This window comes from Chrysochloris asiatica, unplaced genomic scaffold (genome assembly GCF_000296735.1).
Source record: "Chrysochloris asiatica unplaced genomic scaffold, ChrAsi1.0 scaffold00424, whole genome shotgun sequence".
Taxonomy (NCBI): domain Eukaryota; kingdom Metazoa; phylum Chordata; class Mammalia; order Afrosoricida; family Chrysochloridae; genus Chrysochloris; species Chrysochloris asiatica.
This window is the reverse complement of record NW_006408942.1, coordinates 1,057,859-1,064,440: the sequence shown is the minus strand read 5'-3', so window position 1 is coordinate 1,064,440 and position 6,582 is coordinate 1,057,859.

The following is a 6,582-nucleotide window of genomic DNA, read 5'->3' as shown; positions in this document are numbered from 1 at the left end:
CCCCAGCCTCACCTTTGACCTCACATGCCTCCCAGTTTTGTCCTTGACTCCACATGCCACCCTAACCTCACCTCTGACCCCACATGTCCCCAGCCTCACACCAGACCTTCATGCCTTCCAGCCTCATCTTTGACCCAAACGCCGTTTCAACCTCACCTCTAACCCCACACACAGCCCCCAGCCTCACCTTTTGCCCTCATGTGTCCCCCAACCTCATCTCTGACCCCCCACACACCCCAGCCTCACCCCTGCCTGACCCCCATGCCTCCCATTCTCTATTTCTGACTCCACAGCCCCCCACAGCCCCATTCCAGACCTGCATGCCCCCTAGCCTCACCTCCACCCCATATATTCTGCAGCTCTCACACTGATCTCTGCTCCCCTCTCTACAAAAGTCACCCTCGGAGGTGTTTCTGTTCCTGGTGTGATAAAAATTGCTTGTTGTTAAACCATGAATGGCTCTTTGGTTTTGTCAAATACGTTTTTGCATGTGTTGAGATGACTTCATGCGTTTTGTTCTTTAATGTGTCAGTCCCATGAATGACAGTGTTTACTTTTGAAAGCTGAAGCAGCCTTGAATTCCTTGAATAAACACCACTGGATTGTGATGATTGTCATTTTTATGTATGGCTGGGATATAATTTAATAGTTAATTGAGTGTTTTGGGTGTCTATCTTTTGGAGTCCTGGTGTGGTGCTTCCGGTTAATGTGCTGGACTGTAATGTCGGTTTAAACTGCAAGGTCTGTGGTTCAAGCTCACCGGGTGCTCCTCAGAAACCCTATACTGGGTTGCTATGTGTCGGAACCAACTCGACGGTACTTAACAACAACATCTTTCACCATACTTATTCAATCTGTCTGATGAGCAAATAAACCAAGAAGCTGGGTTATTTGAAGAAGAACATGGCATGGATTGGAGGAAGACTCATTAACAACCTGTGATATGCAGATGATACAACCTTGCTTTCTGAAAGTGAAGAGGCCTTAAAATACTTACTGATAAAGATCAAAGACCAAAGACTTCAGTATGGGTTGGACCTCAATGTAAAGAAAACAAAAATCCTCACCACTGGACCAATAATTAACATCCATATAAATGGAGATTTATATGCACTGGGCAAATCTGCTGCACAGGAACTTTTTAAAGTGTTGAAGAGTAGAGATGTCAGCTTGAGGACTAAGGTGCGCCTGACCCAGGCCATTGTGTTTTCAATAGCCTCATATGGACACGAAAGCTGGACAGTGAATAAGGAGGATCGTAGAAGAATTGATGCCTTTGAGTTGTGGTGTTGGAGGAGAATACTGAGGGTGCCATGGACTGCCAAAAGAACCAATAGATCTGTTTTGGAAGAAGTGCAGCCAGAGTGCTCCTTGGAGGCCAGGATGGCTAAACTTCGTCTCTCCTACTTTGGACATATTGTCCGGAGGAAACAATCGCTGGAGAAGGATGTCATGCTGGGTAGGGTGGAGGGTCAGAGAAAAAGAGGAAGACCCCCAATGAGATGGATCAGCCAGGTGGCATCATTGATGGACTCGGGTGTGGCAGCGGTAGTGAGGTTGGCCCAGGATCGGACATTGTTTCGTTCTGCTGTGCATGGGGTCGCTATGAGTCGGTTCCGACTCGATGGCACCTGACAACAACAACAACAACATAAATGGAGAAAAGAATGAAATTGCCAAAGACTTCATTTTGCTCAGACCTACCATCAACATTCATGGAAACAGCAGTCAAGAAATAAATGACGTATTGCATTAGGCAAATCTGCTGCACAAGACCTCTTTAAAGTGTTAAAGAGCAAAGATGTCAGTTTGAAGACTAAGGTGCGCCTGACCCAAGCCATGGTATTTTCAATAACCTCATATGCATGCAAAAGTTAGACAAGGAATAAGGAAGACGGTAGAAGAAATGATGCGTTTGAGTTATAGAGTTAGAGAAGACTATTAAAGGTACCATGGACTACCAGAAGACCAAACAAATGTGTTGGAAGAAGTACAACCAGAATGCTCCTTAGAAGCCAAGATGGCCAGACTGTGTCTTGTACTGTTGGACATAGGGTCGCTGTGGATCAGAACCAACGTGATGGCACCTAACAACAATGATGCTCATGATGGATATTGCTCTGCACTTTTCTTCTAATGTCTTTGGTTAGGGTGTCACAATGGCCTCATAAATGAGTTGGCAATTTTGAATTTAAAAAAAATTTCTGCTAGAGATTACAGGCAATTGATATTCTTTCTTACTTAAATCAATAGAATGTGCCCGTGAAGCCATCTGAGCCTGGAATTTTCCTTGTTGGAAGCTTTTTAACTATAAATTCTGTCTTAAGGAATAGACATAGTCCTACTCAGGTTATTTATTTATATATGTTCTTGTATGTGTTTTAGTGAGTTTTTGTAGCGTGCGCCTTGTAAGAAATTGGTCCATTTTTATCTATGAGTTGAATTTACAAGAATAATAATCCTTCATTTTCCTCTCATATTCATGTGGAATATGTGCATAGACTAAAAGGTAGTCATTCAATTAGACAAAGAGACTATTGTAAGGTTTACTATTAGAAAAGATGTGCATCACCACACTTACTCAATCTGTATGCTGAACAAATAATTCAAGAAGTTGAATTATATGAAGAAGAATGTGGCATTAAGATTGGAGGAAGACTCATTAGCAACCTGCGATATGCAGATGTTACAACCTTGCTTGCTGAAAGTGAAGAGGACTTAAAACATTTACTGATGAAGATCAAAGAGCACAGCCTTCGGTATGGGTTACACCTCAGTATAAAGAAAACAAAAATCCTCACCACTGGACCAATAAATAACAATATCATGATAAATGGAGAAAAGACTGAAGTTGTCAAGGACTTCATTTAGCTTGGATCCACTATTACTGCTCAAGCAGCAGCCAAGAAATCAAATGACATATTGATTGCATTGGGCATATCTGCTGCACAAGACCTCATTAGAGGGTTGAAGGGTGTCATTTTAGGGACTAAAGTGCATCTGACTCTACCCATGGTATTTTCAATCACTTCATATGCATGTAAAAGCTGGACACCGAATAAGGAAGACCAGAGAATGCATGCATTTGAGCTCTGGTGTTGGAGGAGAACGTTGAACGTGCTGTGGACCGCTAGAAGGACAAACACATCTTGGACGAAGTCAAGCCCAATGCTCCTTGTAAGTGTGGAGGGCGAGACTTGGTCTCGTGTACTTTGGACATGTTCCCAGGAGGGACTCGTCCCTGGAAAAGAACATCGGACTTGGTAAAGTAGAGGGTCAATGAAAAAAGGACTCCCTCTCCCCCCAATGAGACAGATTGAGGCAATGACCGCAGCAGTGGGTTTAATCATGGTAATAGCTGTGAGCATGGTGTGGGACTGGGCAGGGCTTCCTTCTGTTGGGCACGGGGTCTCTATGAGTTGGAGCTGACTCCATGGCACCTAACAACAGTTTCCTTTTAATGTTTTTAAATGTCCCTGCATTCACTCCTCATATTGGTATTTTGTTGTTGTTGTTGAGAACATACACAGCAAAACACACACTGACTCAGCAGTTTGTACAAGTCTGCTTTAGTGTCACTGGTTAGGGACCAGGAATTGTGCCATCATTCTCCCCTCCTGTTCTGTGGTGTTCTTCCCCAGTCATATCAACTCCTGACCCCTGTAAGGTTCCTCTCTAGCCTTTGCAGTTGCTTTGGTCAGTTTGATCCCATAGAGAGCGTTCTTTAAAGGGCATAACACTCAAGGCAGACCTTTTTTGAAAACGAGTTCATCTAAACTACTCTTTGGGTTTAATAAGACTTCAGGAGATAGTTTTGGTTTAAGGTTTAAAGATGATCTCAGGAAAATAGTTTCATCTACCTCCCCCCTCCCCCCCGTAGCTCTAGAAAATCTTGTTGTTGTTGTTGTTGTGGGAATCTTTGATAAAATGTTCAGTAATGGTAGCCCGACACTAAGCATTTCTGATCTAATGACAAAGGAGCAACTCTTCCTGGGGACCCTCAGTCACACATTACAGACCTCCTCCTAGTCTTGACTCTCCTTCTTCTCTGGCGAATAGAGGCAGTTGGTGTGCCTTAGATGCCTCTTGCAAGCTTGCTTTTAGGATCCCAGACACACACATCAAACTAGTGGGTAGGTAAACACATCCTTAGACCCACATACTGGGATGCTCTAGAAACCCTGACCCTCCAAACCCAGGAACTGACGTCTGTCAGGTTGGACATGAGCAGCAGCTGCTTTAAAAAAATTTTTTTTGTCTTCTGTGACTGTTGCAGGTACACCTGTCACAAAACTTTTGCCAATTCAACTTTTTACAGGTATACAGCTTATTGGCAGTGATGACAACAATCAACTGTACAACTCTGCCCTCAATCAAGTTGACATTTCCATCACCATTCGCTCCCCTCCCATCCCTCCTAACCACTAATTTATCTCGTCTTCTATTTTTAAACGTAAGGTCCTATAATATTTGTCCTTTTGGGACTGGCTTATTTCACTCAGCATAATGTCTTCGGTCTCCGTGCCGATTATAACATGTGCCAAGACTCCGTTTCTCCTACTGGCTGGTCTAATATTCCATTGTGTATATGGACCACAGCTTGGTTAGCCATTCATCTGTGGATGGGCATTTCGGCTGTTTCCACTTTTCTGTTCATCGTGTCTAGTGCTGCAGGGAACACGGGTGTACATGTCTCTGTTTGAATCTCTGCTTTCAAGTCTTTGGAGGCATATTCCTAGGAGTGGAATTACTGGGGGTTTATGTGGTGTTGTAACATCAGCACTGGGCTGCTAACTGAGACGTGCTGACTGGGTTTGAACCCACTAGTAACCCTTTGGAAGCTCTGTACAGGGTCAGTACGAGTCAGAACCAACTCTGCAACACTTCATAGCAACACGGGAGTTCTGGGTTTCGGTTTTGTGTGCAGCTGCCGCACTGTTTTCTACAATGGCGTTACCATTTTGCCTTCCCACTAGCAATGGTAAGGGGTTCCAATTTCCTTACCAAATTTATTGTTTTCTGTCTTCAAAAATTAATTTACTTTATTTTTAGTAAATAACTCAATAACCATAGCTCAAAGGCATCAATTCTTCTATGGTCTTCCTTATTCACTGTCCAACTTTCACATGCATATGACGTTATTGAAAATACCATGGCTTGGGTCAGGTACACTTTAGTCCTCAAACTGACACCTTTGCTCTTCAACACTTTAAAGAGGTCTTGTGCAGCAGATTTGCCTCATACATCATTTGATTTCTTGACTGCTGCTTCCATGAGTGTTGATGGTTGATCTGAGCAAAATGAAGTCTTTGACAACCTCAATCTTCTCTCTATTTATATGGATGTTGCTTATTGTGGTGAGAATTTTTGTTTTCTTTACATTGAGGTGCAACCCATACCGAAGGCTGTGGTCTTTGATCTTCATCAGTATTTTAAGTCTTCTTTGCTTTTAGCAAGCGAGATTGTATCATCTACATATTGCAGGTTGTTTATGAGTCTTCCTCCAATCCTGATGCCGTGTTCTTCTTCATATAATTCAGCTTCTCGAATTATCTGCTCAGTGTACAGATTGAATACATATGTTGAAAGAATACAACCCTGGTGCACACCTTTCCTAATTTTAAACCCTTCGGCATCTGCTTGTTCTTTTTGAACAACTGCCTCTTTGTCTATGTACATGTTCCTCATGAGCACAATTAAGTGTTCTGGAATACTCGTTCTTCGCCAGTGTTGTCCATAGCTTGTCATGATCCACACCATCAAAAGCCTTTGCATACTCAATAAGCACAGGTAAACATCTTTCTGGTATTCTCTGCTTTCTCTGATGTCAGCAATGATATCCCTCATTCTATGTCCTCTTCTGAATTTGGCTTGAACTTCTGGAAGTTCTCTGTCAATGTATGCTTGCACCCATTTTTGTATTGTCTTTAGTAAAACTTTTCTTGTGTGGGATATCAATGGTATTCTCCAATGATTTCTACATTCCATTGGGTCACTTCTCTTTGGAATGGGCACAAATATGGATCTTCTCCAGTTAGTTGGCCAGGAAGCTGTCTTCCAAATTTCTTAGCAGAGATGAGTGAATATTTCCAGTGTTGCATCAGTTTGTTGAAAGATTTCAGTTTGTATTCCATCAATTCCTGGAGCCTTGTTCTTTGCCAATTCCTTCAATGTGCCTTGGACTTCTTCCTTCAGGATCACTGGCTCTTGCTCATATGCTGCTTCTTAAAATGGTTGAACACTGACCACTTGTTTTTGGTTGTTGTTGTTAGGTGCCATCAAGTCAGTACCAACTCATAGTGACCCTGTGCACAGTAGAATGAAACACTGCATGGTCCTGGGCCAACCTCACAATTGTTGCCACACTTGAGCCATTGATGCTGCCATTTTGCCAATCCATCTCGCTGGGGGTCGTCTTCTTTTTCTCTGACCCTCCACCTTACCAAACATGATATCCTTCTCCAGCGACTGATCCCTCCTGACAATATGTCTGAAGCATGAGAGACGAAGTTTGGCCATCCTGGCCTCCAAGGAGCACTCTGGCTGCACTTCTTCCAACACAGATCTGTTTATTCTTTTGGC